Source organism: Canis aureus, chromosome 1 (genome assembly GCF_053574225.1).
Source record: "Canis aureus isolate CA01 chromosome 1, VMU_Caureus_v.1.0, whole genome shotgun sequence".
NCBI classification, from domain to species: Eukaryota; Metazoa; Chordata; class Mammalia; order Carnivora; family Canidae; genus Canis; species Canis aureus.
Window position 1 is genome coordinate 86,747,198 of NC_135611.1, and position 15,719 is coordinate 86,762,916.

The 15,719-nt window shown below is 40.0% G+C and overlaps 1 long non-coding RNA gene across 1 annotated transcript in view; it reads left to right on the top strand.

Moving 5' to 3' along the window:
- Window positions 1–3,378: 3,378 nt before the first annotated feature.
- LOC144289124 (uncharacterized) overlaps window positions 3,379–15,719 on the top strand; it is a 38,474-nt gene continuing 26,133 nt past the window's right edge. The window contains exon 1 of the long non-coding RNA XR_013357176.1: window positions 3,379–3,604. This is a non-coding gene — a long non-coding RNA (uncharacterized LOC144289124). The remainder of the gene's footprint in view (window positions 3,605–15,719) is intronic.

The following is a 15,719-nucleotide window of genomic DNA, read 5'->3' on the forward strand; positions in this document are numbered from 1 at the left end:
TGAGCATCCCAGGCGTCCCTTGTTCATTGTTTTAATTAACATCATAAATGCTAACTGTGTGTCAGGGCCTGTGCTTATTCATTTTGAAATGAATAAGAGAAATATCTAGTTTATGGTAATATGAGAGAAACATACAAAGGAATAATTCCAATATAATATTAAAAAGATAAAAACGTTGACCATTGGCATTCTTATGGGAGGTATCAGTGGCCTTCCAAATTTGCCATATAATTCCTTCCTCAAAATATGTCTGTAATTAAGAATGAAGAGTGAGAATTTTAGTGATATGTACAGTCTGAGCTATTATAATTTTTTTTTCATTAAATGACCTTCAATTTTGTTCTAATTTTGTTCTGTAAAATGATTGGCTCCATGTCATGAACCTTCTGGTCTGTCAAGAGTATTAAATTTATATCTACCAAAGGTTATTTGAAATTAAATTATTGTAGAACAGTGTTTTTTAAATTCAAGCAAGCTTGTTAAAACCCAGATTCCCAGGCCCTACCCTCAGATATAAGGACTCATTAGGTCAGAAGTGGAACCTGTGAATGCCCAGTGTCAATAATCTCCCGAGTGATGCTACTGCTTCTGGTCTAAAGACTACATTTTGAATAGCACCATTTTAGGAGACCTCTTGGTAGCATGCAGGACCTGGTAATTTGTATCTTAGATTGGAGAGTGAGAAAACATGATGTGGGGGAAGCTCTTCACAAAGGACCTGGGTGTTGGAGATTCAGTAGGGGTTCATAATGTGGGAGAGGGTGGATCATAGGTAAAGAGAAGATTTCCAGGCAGATGGCAGAGTAGGTGCAAAGACACAAAACAGCACAAAGTGTTTAGGGACCTGTCTACAGACAGATCTTCCTACAGTCTAAAAGCCCACATTGATGCTGGAGACAGTGGGAAAAACTAAGCTCCTACTTGAGCAGCAGAGGAAATGAAGACAATGGTATGTGAGCTTCAAGGAAGCAAATTGTGCCAAGAGATAGCAGGATGCACCGATGTGTGATGTTCCTTTGAGATATTTCTGAGAAAAGGGTGGGTGGTTTGCTTCCAGGAATGAGTTAAGTAGAATTTTGTCCGTGTGGCAGAGCTTGCTGGTGTTTAGAGCTTCCATCCAAATTTTTGATTCTGTGATATTAAACATGCATTTCAAATTTGGGGGCATGAAGAGGAAAAAATTCACATTTCTATTTGATCAGATTTGCAACATGCAAACAAGTAGAAAGTCAGCTTCTGCCAGAGAAGGAGAAAAACTCTCCAAAGGCCCCTCTCTCTCTCTTTTATAAAAATATTTATTTATCTGGGGGTGGGGGTGGGGGTGGGGGGAGAAAGTGGGGGGGGCAGGAGAGAATCTCAAGCAGATTCCCACTGAGCTGGGAGGCAGATGTGGGGCTCCATCTCACTACCCATGAGATCATGACCTTGAGCCGACATCACTAGTCTGATGCTTACCAGACTGAGCCACCCAAGCCCCCTCCAAAAATCTGTTTTTTTTTTTTTAAAGATTTATTTATTTATTCATGAGAGACCCAGAGAGAAAGGCAGAGACATAGGCAGAGGGAGAAGCAGGGTCCCTGTGGGGAGCCCAAGTGGAACTCAATCCCAGGACCCCGGAATCACGACCTGAGCCAAAGGCAGATGCTCAACTGCTGAGCCACCCAGGTGCCCCTCTCCAAAGATCTCTTAACTGTACCTCCGAATATATGCATTTGTGGTTGCAAATTCAATTTAGACTTTGACTTCTTGACTGTATTCAGGAGCAAATAATCCAGTTTCTCATTAGAATGAGCTGCCAGACAATGTTGTATTTACCGGGCAGCAAAGAGTACTGCCCCTGGTCAACAGATGTAATAATTGGGCACTCTCATTAGTGGTATCTGGAGTTTACAGGAAAGAAAACACCACACGAGAAAGAACATTTCTAATTGTGGCCCCAAAGGCTTTCACATCGCTGGGTCTTCATTTCTTCACCCAGGAGGACTGGCAAGCTTTTTGCAAGAGGAAATAATAAGACCAACCAGGCCAAACAGTTTCTGCATGTGTTTTTAAAGAGAAAAAGAATATCCGTTTTCACCACATTTTTTTCTGATGAAAGGCAAATTTTCTTCCCTACCCCTTCCCCTCACAGCTGCTGTGTAATTCTGCAGCCTGAAGTACTTCCACTCTAATACAAATTTTCATCTTATCTCTCAGCAGCAACTAACAGCAGACCCTAGGCATGTGTGAATAGCCTGGCACACGCTCTTCCTTCAATTTTAACTGTCCAGACCTACAGGCTAGCTAGAGGACAAAAAAGCCAGGGGCTCTTTATTTGTGGCTGATTGGCTTGGGAAATGGATTTGTCACAGAAATCCTCTCTGAAAGGAAGTGACCCAAGTTTTTTGGCTTTTATGTATTTATTTTATGCTGCTAAGGATTGGGTTTGACTCTAAGTTTTTAAAGAAAGGGCCTTTCTAGTTCATGGATTCAGTCATTTATTCCTTTGTTACCATGTATGGAACATCTGCTATGTGCCAACCACTGTACCACTACAGAGATACTGAGAACAGTTAAGACTTGGCTTTAGAACTTTCTAGTAGGAGAATGAGATAAGCAAGCAACTTTCCCCATTATTTTGAGGTACAAGGGGTATTTATGTCTACCTGGGTAAGCTCCAGAGACCAGGAAAATTGTAGTCTGACTCTTTGAAGATCTGGGAAGCTGAGGGAGGCATACAGGACAGCAGCAATAATAAATGCAACATCATAGGAACTCTGCAGTCTTTGGAAAACTGTAGGGAATTTGGATTGGGTTTGGGTTGAGACAGGTGGTGTTGGCAGTTGAACATGGAGATCCAGGAGAGGCCACACAGTGACAGACTTAATACAGAAACATGAAGAGAATCTGTGGGATTTCTTAAGGGTCTGGCTCTGGGTGTGTGTTATCTCTATACCACACACTTTATCTTTATAGTGGGATAATGGTTGTGCTTACTTCACAGGATTGTTGTAACTGTAAAGTGAGGTGACATGTGTCAAGCTCTTATCTTAGCCTGATTACTGGCAATTTTTTGTTTTTCATAAATCGTAGTAATTACAGTGACAGCAGTGAGAGTAGTTGTTCTTATTGGCTATGCCCATTATAATATTTCTGCAGTCCTTGCTATTTGGGTCTTTGAACAACTGTGGGGAATCTGAAAAAGAACCCCAGTGAGTCTATTATCATCCGCCTGGGGATAGAATGGTAAGATGCCGATTGGAGGAAGCGAGAGAATTCTTGGTTCCCAGAGCTGAGAATGAACAAAATCTGGATCAAGCCAGTGAAGATGAAGATGCAGATCTGATAACAAATAGGTCTCCAACTGTCTGCCCTCAACTTTACTGAACTTGACACTGCTCCAATGGTGCTCTCTAGTGGCCCAGAGGAAAAGAACATTTCCTATCAATAGGAGCAGGACTGAATACAGTGGTCCCTGCTTACCCGAGGTTTTGCTTTCTTCCCTTTCAGTTACCGAAGGGTAACTGTGCCCAGAAGTGGACCATCCTCCTGACAAAATACATCATTCACCTCATCTGATCTTATCACGTACGCATTTTTATCGTCTCACATCATCACAGGAAGGGTGAGTACAGGATAGTAAGATATTTTGAGGGAGACCACATTCACATAACTTTCATTACAGCATATTGTTATAATCGTCCTAGTTGTTATTGTCAATCTCTTACCATGCTTACTTTATAAATTAAATTTTATCGCAAGTATGTGTGTATAGGACAAAATGGTATATATGGGGTTGAGTACTTTGCACGGTTTCAGGCATCTCCTAGGAGTCTTGGAACATGTCTTGTATAGATAAGGGAGAGGGACTACTATAAATTACATATAGACCATGGAATATTATGCAGCCATTTAAGAAGAATTAGCTAGAGCAATCCCAGTCAACTTGGAAGAATTTTCATGAGGGTTTGAGGGAGAAAAGCCGGATGCAGAAAAGCATAGTTGATGTGAACTCCCTCTTGTAAAACACTGACCAAAAAGCTTGTCTCTGTAATATTAGATGTGTATGGATAAGTATATATATAGGATTAAATAGAATTATGTGAGCATAAATAATACAGGAAAGGGTAAAGACTAGATTGTAAAAGTGAATTCTCGTGGGGTGGGAGTAAGAGCTCATGGGAATAGAGGGAAGATTGAGAGATTGCAAAAGTCAAACAAACAAAGATCCACATTTATACATTCATTTAACATTATGTTTAAATACATATATTCATAAATAAGAGTTAATTTGCAAGTGAAATAGCCCAGATGATGGAATTTGTGAAAAAAAATTTTCCAGAAAAGTGAAATAATATGGAAGATAATTTACTCATCTATTTATAACTTCTTATTTGGTTACTTTTTTTCTTTTTTGCAAAAGCCTAAAATGGCTAGTGTTTTAAATCATGGTGTTATAGAAGTTCAGTGTGTATGGTAAGATCTGTTGAGCTATTTCTAAACCCCTCCTGCGAGTTTGTTTTCTGAAATCCTCCGTTTTGCTTTCTTACCACAAAAGTGTGAAAAAGTCTTAAGCCTGACTCTGATACTGCATTTTCTTCCATTTAACAGCCTTTACATGTGATAAAACTGTTTGTGGTTGTTTGCTTGTCTTATAGTGACTTATTTTTTACTTTTATGTGATTGGCAATAAAAGTCTATTTGAAGATGCCATCGAAATATATACAGCGATGTAGTATAGTGGAGAGATACCAGACTTAGATCTCAACTCCAACACTCACTATGTATATGAGCCTAGGCAAGCTATTATATTTCTGCTCTTTAGCTGTTTTATTTGCAAAACAGGGACAAAAATAGGACATAGCCCATACGTTTGTTTTGAGGATTGAATGAAATAATTAAGGTAAAGTGTTTAGCAATCACCTCGGGACATGGTGTTCATTTATTCATTCATTTATTTGTTTGTTCATTCAGAACTACTTCCTGAGTGCCTCTATGTGCCAGGTTCTGTGCTGGGTGCTGGGAATAGGAAGCAACAGATCTATGTAGCATAAACATTAGCCAACCAGACAGACAAATCTAATGGCCACACAGTGAGTCGTTGAAAACTGTGATACAGGCTGAGAAAAAACAGCACAGGGAACAGTGAGACTACCTGAGCTGGCCAGGGAGTCAGGGATGGCTTTTCTGAGTAAGCAATGTTTAGGTTGAGAAATTAAGGATGAATAAATAATCATTAATTGCATGAGTTGAAATTGTGCATGCAGAACATTCTAGGCAAAAGGAAGAGCCTGTACTATGCCTGTGGCTATGGGGAGAAGGAGCCACTTTAAGAATGGCGTTTCAATAAATGTCTGTTACCAGTTACTTAACCAAGCCCACTCCTCATTTTCTCATGATACCTATGTTAGTCAAGATGAAATAATACTCACTTTGTAGTGTTGTATGGATTAAGTAAGAAAATGGATTTGAAGCGTGCTACTTAATACATGGTAGATATACCATTAACACCCTCCCTTCCAAAATCTAGCCTTTGGCACTGAGATGTTCAGTGTAAATTAATTATTATTAGCTATCAATGTAAATTAATGATTTTACACACATGTGTGCACCTCCTCCCCCCACACACTAGCTGTCTTGCAGACATCTTGCGCTATCGGCCGGAGACCTGGTTTTGCTTGTAAAAGGTAAAGCTTTAACCCAATGAAATCTGTGTCTTCCATTTTTGAGCCTTTGTTTTAGAGTTCTTGTGTTATTAGTTTCCCTAGCCAAAGCCCCAGAGGTTGGCTGATATAGGAAAAAAGAAAAAAAAAAAAAAAAAAAAAAGGAAAAGAGAAAAGTGATATGACCACTACCAAATTCTCCAGACCTCAGGCAATGATCCTTTCTATTCTGAGTATTGACGAGGCTCTCATTTCAATTCACTACAATTTCATGTGTGCCAACTATGTATTAGGCATTATATTAGTTTCTGGGTAATAAAACATTATTAAAACGGAATCCTTATTCAGAAGAGGAGAGATTCATATAATAACAATTAGTTATTTTTAGTATTCAACTTTTTTGGAGGGCAGTAAACCAGCCTTGGATGCTCAGTTGGAAGCGGTGCAGCCTAAAGAAATCTCCTATCCTGCCAAAAACTCTTTTAGTGCATTTTCCCTCTGATGCTGCTTTCTGCTCTGCTCCAGTGGTTTTAGGGCTCGCACTGTAAAATCTCCACCATTTTAGCCCTAAGAGAACCAAACACTCTGAACATCTAATCTTCCTGAGTGCTTCTGTATTTTCTTTATTCATTTCTACTCTCAGGTCTTGAATGAATGCTTCTTTTTTGGTCACATGCATAGCCCCAGCTAAAATGGATTCTCAAAAGTGAAGTGTTAAGCTTCTCATTCTCTATTGTATAGGAAAACATGGTGAAAAGGGGTTGGGATTAGGAATCGAGTAAGCAAATTTGTAATACCTTCCCAGTCTAGCCTGGTCCACGAAGACTAATAATTAAATTTCAAAACAACAATGACAACAAAAACATTTTTCTGTAAAACAAAATGCAATGACTCCTTTCCCTCTTCCCAAAGAGGAGAATCAGTCTCACCAGTTACTGCAAATATCTTGATGCACACTTATCCTTTAATTGAGGATTTGGCAAACCAGTTTCCAGGTTAAATCCAGTCCATCGCTCATTTTGTTGTAAATACTTTTTGTTGTTGTTGTTGTTTTAGAAAATTTTATTTCTGAGTAATCCCTATACCTAATGTGAGGCTCAAAACTTAGAACCCTAAGATCAAGAGTCATGTACCCCACGGACTGAGCCAGCTAAGTGCCCCTGTTGTAAATAAAGTTTTATTGGAACATAGCCATACTCATTTGTTTATGGATTGTCTGTGGCTGCTTTTTTGCCCCAAAGGCAGAATTGAGCGATTGCTAGAGATTAGAGTATGACTAATGAAGTCTTAAATATTCACTGAAAATACTCACTAAAACTGGACCCTTTATCAGTAAAAGTTTGCTGATCCCTATCCTAGCTAGCTGTAACCCTGTCTTGGTATCCCATAACCAAATTTATGTTAATCACCATGAATGCACCATATGTAGAATAATAGGGGAAAGGGATTTTTCTTAAAAAGAAAAGAATAGTTAGTATATTTGAGCAAAGAAGAAACTATGAGTATATGTATGCCATGATCATCATGTCTACAACACATGTTAACCGTTTTCTTTTCTCACTCCCCAATCTACATTCCTTTAACCTTCGGTGAGCATGTAACCTGTACTTCTATTTCCCATGGGTCTGAGCCTTAGTGGTCCTGTCTTTATGAGGTTGCTATAGTTGCTCACTATTACTACTGAATATGGCAGTACTAGGAGAGGATCCAGAGGAATCATTTCAGACATGATTCTGAGAAGCTTCTCTGCTCACATTGTGGAGTAGCAATCGCTTTTCCTTTTGACTATTAGAATCTGTCACCTCAACCGACAAAATTTTCCCCCAGCCCTTTCACTCACACATTCAGTGGACTGAGGAGCTCAGAATAATCAGGTAGGATTCTTACTTTCTAGGTCAATTATTTTGTCAGCTAAAGTTGTTCTTTCACCCTTAGGTACTAAGATCTCTAAATAAGCTGAGCCCAAAGACAACCAGAATGGAAAACAAAAATTGTGTCAGGAGTTATTAGGGGTAACAATGAGAAGTGCCATTCCAAATCTTACTCCCTGGTCCCTGTTATGGGCTGAACTGTGACCTCCTCAAAAGTTTGTATGTTGAGTCACAATCCCCCATATCTGAGATTGTGACCATATTTAGAAATGGGATCTTTACAGAGGAAATCAAGTTAAAATGAGGTCATTAAGTTGGGTCCAAATTGACTGGTATCCTTATATAAAAGAGGAAATTTGGACACAGATACATGTAGAAAAATGAAATGAGGACACAGGGAAAAGAAGGGCATCTACAAGTCAATGAGAGAAATCTGGAACAGATCTTTTCCTCATGGGTCTTTTTTTTTTTTTTAAGACTTTATATTTTATTCATTTATTCATGAGAGACAGAGAGAGAGAGAGAGGGAGAGAGAGAGGGTCAGAGACACAGGCAGAGGGAAAAGCAGGCTCCATGCAAGGAGCCCGATGTGGGACTCAATCCTGGGACTCCAGGATCACACCCTGGGCCAAAGGCAGGCACCAAACCGCTGAGCTACCCAGGGATCCCCCCGCCTCATGGGTCTTAATAGGAACCTGAACCTTGATCTCAGACTTCCAGCCTCCAGGATGTGAGAAAATAAATTTTGGTCATTTAAGCCACCTGGTCTGTGGTACTTTATGACGTCAGTGTAAGAAGATGAATATGATCCTGGGCCTGTATATTTTGGCTATGGGAGAAACAACACAATATATTATTTACTTATTTAGAGCAAACTATAGAAGAACAACCCAAACTCCCACCTAATGTTATGACTCTTCAACTGGCAGTTCCATGTTCAGTCGAGTCAACTGCTTTTGAGTGATGGGGAACACCATAAGGTCAGTGACTCCTGTAAGTGGTACTTATTGTTTTATTGGGCTGATCTCCCAGAGGTGTGGTGCAAGCAGTTGGTTTTTGTGGCTGGAAGTTTTAACAATCAGCAATGCTATTAGACCAGATAAAGCTTGGTGCCATTATACCAACTTTATTCCTGCCACTATTGTTACTTGATAGATGAGACCATTGAGAAGAGTCTGGATAAAGATGTCAGTTGACATAGAATAAGTCATGTTGTCTACATGATTACTGTTAAATGGTGCTAAGGAGGCCACTTTGGATAGGTATTATTATTATTTTTAGAGGTTTTATTTATTTATTCATGAGAGACACAGAGAGAGGCAGAGACATAGGCAGAGGGAGAAGCAGGCTCCATACAAGAGCCTGATGCAGGACTTGATCCTAGAACTCCAGGATCATGACTTGAGCCAAAGGCAGATGCTCAACTGCTTGAGCCACCTAGGCATCCCTGGATAGGTATTAAATACAAATGTATTAATACTTGGTTTATTCTGAAAAGATCACACATATACTTCTTTCCAGATATCTTGTCATAAATCCAAGTCCATGACTATTTAGACAACCAATTGCCTCTACCTTCTGTGAATATCTGTGTCTTCAGTCATTTCTCCTCTATACATTTTCTTCCCATCTTTCTTTAAGGCCACTCCTAACTAAGGCTGTATTTATGCAGTAATCCATTTATAGCTGATGCCAGGATGCTGAACAAGACCATCTGTAAGTCCAGTTGATATTGTTTTCCCACTTTAATCAACTTCTAAAAGGTGACTTCCCACCAGTTCATAAATGTGGCAGTACAACAGGAATATATATATTAGACATATTAGGAATAGGTATATAAAATTAGGGATTTATATTAGGAATGTGTTTATATTAGGAATATGTATATAAAAATACACGCTCATGCAACTTATTTGTGCTTTCAGGACCTACTGGAGCCTGATAATAAATATAAAACCTCACTGAGGTCCTGCTGGGCACACTCAAGTTTATGGCTTGGTGGGTCAGTAGCCTCAGTTTATCACATGTATCTCAGATCTCATTACTTTGTGTCCCATTGTCCACCTTCTCAGGGCCAAGGACCAAGTCAGAAACTATTTATTAGAAGGAAAATAGTGATCTGCTAAATAGTTTGTGGTTATTTTCTAAATTCCAGATTGCTTACATTGTGATCATCCTTTTTAGACTTGCCACCGTTGTCACATTACACCCTGATGTGTGACAGATATTTTAAACACCTCTTAGTTTGTTGGTTCATAAGGGCCAGTTGGCAGGATTATTTGCCCTGCAACTAGTTGGCTGAGAGCCTCTCTTGCTATGTGCCCCTTTATTCAAAGCTGGCAACTTTGCTGATTACTCAATGAGGGAGTAGGAGCAACAAACCAAAACGGAGTATGTGTTACCACTAATTGTCTCAAAACATTAGTCCCTCCAGAACTTCCCTGAGAAGGCAGATATCTGAGTATTCATGAAATTTATCTCTGACCATCTACATGCATGTGTCTCAAAATGGCATCTAGTATACCTGCTCCCCTCTGTCTACAAGTTTCTGTCATCATCCTGTCATTCAAGTAGTGGGCCAGCATGATGTCCTATGGAATGGTGAGACAAAGTCCCTGCAGAATAAATAATGGCACAGAACCAGAGGTTAGATAGAGCCCTGTGGGAAAAGAATGTAGGCAATCCGTGACTCCACTAGGTGAAAACAAACTGCTTTGGGGGTTTCATAATGGAATAGAAAGAAAGCATTTTTCAGATAAATAGTTGCAGATTTCATGCCAAATGCTGGGTTGACTTGCTCCAGTAAATTGTCTCAAATGGGAACAGCAGCAGCCATTGGAATTAACATCTGATTAAGTTTATGATAAGACACCTGTTATTCACCAAGAAACAGCTGTGCTCCACAGAAGTTAAACAGCTAAGTTAAACGGAGATAAAATGGTATTACCATCTTGTTTGCAGAATCTCTCGTATATGTGGTATTTTTAAAGCTATTATTTTGGAAGTTGTCTTAGCTCAGGCTGCTGTAATATAATACCATAGACTAGATGGCTTAAACAACGGACAATTTTTTCTTATAGTTCTGAGGGCTGGGATGTCTAGGATCAAGATGTTGACAGATTTTGTTCATAGGGAAGACCCTCTTCCTGGCTTGCAGATAGATGGTGGCCATCTTGCTGTGTACTCATATGACCTCTTTGTTGTTCATGTTCACGGGAGGAAAGAGATCAAGTGCTTTGTGTCTTTTCATCTTCTTCTAATGGCACTAAATTTTGTGATGAGGACACCATCCTTATGGGCCCCACCTCCAACTACCTCATATTGGAGGTTTGGGCTTCAACATATGAATTTTGGGGGTACACAAACATTCAGTTCGTAACAGAAGTCTTTACTCAATGGTCATGAAGCCATTGGGGGGATGGTTTATGTTAATTTCCAGAAGAAATGAAGATCCAATCAGAAACTCAGGGTTCGTGGAAATGACCAGAGAGGATTTAAAGATCCTCTGAACCCACTGTATTTGGTACAAAAGTAGTTTATTAGCTGATTCACATAGGCTCCTACTGTGGCAGGTAGATGGCAGTGGTGTTCAGGGCCCCAGAGATCAGTATTAGCTCCACTGAATCTTCAAGGGTTAATATGTCCCTTTCCCCTGATAAATAGCCACAGTGAAGGTTCCTTTGTTGGACATTCTTTAAGAGGACCTCTTGATTCAAGGGGTTCTGGGGCTGCAAACTGACTCAAGTCTGAAACTGATTCACAGAACATAACTATCCATTACCAGATGAAGAGTTTTCTGTTATACAGATCATGAAAGTGAGTATGCTACCAGTCTTCATCTAAGGGACTTCAAGATTTATAAGTCACTATAGAGATTTTTATAGGTCAAATCATTCTCATTACCACTTATGTCTTCTGTCATCACAGTAATTACTCTCACTTTGCCTTCTTTATTTTTAATTTTTTTTTATTGGAGTTCAACTTACCAACATATAGCATAACACCCAGTTGCTCATCCTGCCAAGTGCCCCCCTCAGTGCCCGTCACCCAGTCACCCCAACCCCCCGCCCATCTCCCTTTCCACTACCCCTTGTTCGTTTCCCAGAGTTAGGAGTCTCTCATGTTCTGTCTCCCTCACTGATATTTTCACTCATTTTCTCTCCTTTTCCCTTTATTCCCTTTCACTATTTTTTATATTCCTCAAATGAATGAGACCATATAATGTTTGTCCTTCTCCAATTGACTTACTTCACTCAGCATAATACCCTCCAGTTCCATCCATGTCGAAGCAAATGGTGGGTATTTGTCGTTTCTAATGGCTGAGTAATATTCCATTGTATGCATAGACCATAGCTTCTTTTTTTTTATTTTTTTATTTTTTTATTGCTGTTCAATTTACTAACATACAGAATAACCCCCAGTGCCCGTCACACATTCACTCCCACCCCCCGCCCTCCTCCCCTTCCAACACCCCTAGTTCGTTTCCCAGAGTTAGCAGTCTTTACGTTCTGTCTCCCTTTCGGATATTTCCCACACATTTCTTCTCCCTTCCCTTATATTCCCTTTCACTATTATTTATATTCCCCAAATGAATGAGAACATATAATGTTTGTCCTTCTCCAACTGACTTACTTCACTCAGCATAATACCCTCCAGTTCCATCCACGTTGAAGCAAATGGTGGGTATTTGTCATTTCTAATAGCTGAGTAATATTCCATTGTATACATAAACCACATCTTCTTTATCCATTCATCTTTCGTTGGACACCGAGGCTCCTTCCACAGTTTGGCTATCGTGGCCATTGCTGCTATAAACATCGGGGTGCAGGTGTCCCGGCGTTTCACTGCATCTGTATCTTTGGGGTAAATCCCCAGCAGTGCAATTGCTGCGTCTTAGGGCAAGACCATAGCTTCTTTATCCATTCATCTTTCGATGGACACCGAGACTCCTTCCACAGTTTGGCTATTGTGGACATTGCTGCTAGAAACATTGGAGTGCAGGTGTTCTGGCGTTTCACTGCATCTGTATCTTTGGGGTAAATCCCCAGCAGTGTAATTGCTGGGTCGTAGGGCAGGTCTATTTTTAACTCTTTGAGGAACCTCTACACAGTTTTCCAGAGTGGCTGCACCAGTTCACATTCCCACCAACAGGGCAAGAGGGTTCCCCTTTCTCCACATCCTCTCCAACATTTGCTGTTTCCTTCTTGTTAATTTTCCCCATTCTCACTGGTGTGAAGTGGTATCTCACTGTGGTTTTGATTTGTATTTCCCTGATGACAAGTGATGCGGAGCATTTTCTCATGTGCTTTTTGGCCATGTCTAGGTCTTCCTCTGTGAAATTTCTGTTCATGTCTTTTGCCCATTTCATGATTGGATTGTTTGTTTCTTTGCTCTTGCATTTAATAAGGTCTTTATAGATCTTGGATACTAGCCCTTCATCTGATGTCATTTGCAAATATCGTCTCCCGTTCTGTAGGTTGTCTTTTAGTTTTGTTGACTGTTTCTTTTGCTGTGCAGAAGATTTTTATCTTGATGAAGTCCCAATAATTCAGTTTTGCTTTTATTTCCCTTGTCTTCATAGATGTATCTTGCAAGAAGTTGGGGTGGCCAAGTTCAAAAAGGGTGTTGCCTGTGGTCTTCTCTAGGATTTTGATGGATTCTTGTCTCACATTTAGATCTTTCATCCATTTTGAGTTTATCTTTGTGTATGGTGCAAGAGAGTGGTCTAGTTTCATTCTTCTGCACGTGACTGTCCAATTTTCCCAGCACCATTTATTGAAGAGACTGTCCTTTTTCCGGTGGATAGTCTTTCCTGCTTTGTTGAATGTTAGCTGCCCATAGAGTTGAGGGCCCATTTCTGGATTCTCTATTCTGTTCCATTGATCTATGTGTCTATTTTTGTGCCAGTACCAAACTGTCTTGATGATCACAGCTTTGTAGTACAACCTGAAATCTGGCATTATGATGCCCCCAGCTATGGTTTTCTTTGGTAATATTCCCCTGGCTATTCGGGGTCTTTTCTGATTCCACACAAATCTTAAGATGATTTGTTCCAACTCTCTGAAGAAAGTCCATGGGATTTTGATAGGGATTGCACTGAATGTGTAAATTGCCCTGGGTAGCATTGACATTTTCACAATATTAATTCTTCCAATCCATGAGCATGGAATATTTTTCCATCTCTTCGTGTCTTCTGCAATTTCTTTCAGAAGTGTTCTGTAGTTTTTAGAGTCTAGATCCTTTATCTCTTTAGTTAGGTTTATTCCTTGGTATCTTATGCTTTTGGGTAGAATTGTAAATGGGATTGACTCCTTAATTTCTCTTTCTTCAGTCTCATTGTGAGTGTGTAGAAATGCCACTGATTTCTGGGCATTGATTTTGTATCCTGCCATACTGCCGAATTGCTGTATGAGTTCTAAAAATCTTGGGGTGGAGTCTTTTGGATTTTCTTTCTTTCTTTTTTTTTTTTTTTAAGATTTAATTTATTTTTTCATGAGAATACACAGAGAGGAGAGAGAGGAGAGAGACAGAGACACAGGCAGAGGGAGAAGCAGGCTCCATGCAGGGAGCCCGACATGGGACTCGATCCTGGGTCTCCAGGCCCTGGGCTGGGATCAGGCCCTGGGCTGCAGGCGGTGCTAAACTGCTGAGCCACCAGGGCTGCCCTCTTTTTGGTTTTCTATGTACAGTATCACATCATCTGCAAAGAGGGAGAGTCTGACTTCTTCTTTGCTAATTTGAATGCCTTTTATTTCTTTTTGTTGCCTGATTGCTGAGGCCAGGACTTGTAGTACTATGTTGAATAGCAATGGTGAGAGTGGACATCCCTGTCGTGTTCCTGATCTTAGGGGAAAGGCTCCCAGCATTTCCCCATTGAGGATGATACTTGCTGTGGGCTTTTTGTAGATGCCTTTTAAAATACTGAGGAGTGTTCCCTCTATTCCTACACTCTGAAGAGTTTTGATCAGGAATGGATACTGTATTTTGTCAAATGCTTTCTCTGCATCTATTGAGAGGACCATATGGTTCTTGTTTTTTCTCTTGTTGATATGATTTCTTTATGAGTGTTGAACCAGCCTTGCATCCCAGGGATAAATCCCACTTGGTCATGGTGAATAATCTTCTTAATGTGTTGTTGGATCCTATCGGCTAGTGTCTTTTTGAGAATTTTTGCATCTGTGTTCATCAGGGAGATTGGTCTGTAATTCTCCTTTTTGGTGGGGTCTTTGTCTGATTTTGGAATTAAGGTGATGATGGCCTCATAGAATGAGTTTGGAAGTATTCCATCCCTTTCTATCTTTCAGAACAGCTTTAGTAGAATAAGTATTGTATCTTCCTTAAACGTTTGATAGAATTCCGCTGGGAAGCCATCTGGCCTTGGACTTTTGTGTCTTGGGAGGTTTTTGATGACTGCTTCAATTTCCTTCCTGGTTATTGGCCTGTTCAGGTTTTCTATTTATTCCTGTTCCAGTTTTGGTAGTTTGTGGTTTTCCAGAAATGTATCCATTTCTTCTAGATTGCCTAATTTATTGGTATACAGCTGCTCATAATATGTTTTTATATAAAGCTCTAGAACAAGGTTGGAATTGAACCTATGTTGTATTTTAACAACCCATAGGATCAGACCCTACAGGTTCGCTTTGGCTGTATCTGCATAGCGGCAGCAAGAGATAATGTCCGCATTAGTGAAGTCATGGTTCTCTCTCTGTGATTTTAGCCAAGAATTTAAAATCTCAAATTTAATATTTTCTTTATTAAAGCTCTCCAGCACAGTTGAAATAGCTAGCTCATATCCCACATAACCATTGCATGCCCCATACTGGTCAGAATAGCTTTTCACAGCCATGACTTGGGTCACCAAAGCCCACTAGTAGCCCCTTGCCTTCAAGACAACCATAGTGACAAGTTGACACTGTATTTCATGGAAATCCATTAGACATTAAGTGCCTCAACCTTTAATGCTAACCAGCATTAACCGACTTTATGCCTAACCAGAATAGATAATTGTTACAGATTAAGCCCCTACCCCCATTCATATGTTGAAGCCCTAATCCTAGTGCGGATGGTGTTTGGAGGTGGAATCTTTGGTATGAATTAGGTTTAGATGGGTCATGAAGGTGGAGTCCCCATGATGTGATTAGTGTTTTTATAAGAAGAGGAAGAGAGACCAGAGCTCTCACTCTTTGCCATGTGAGGACACAGTGAG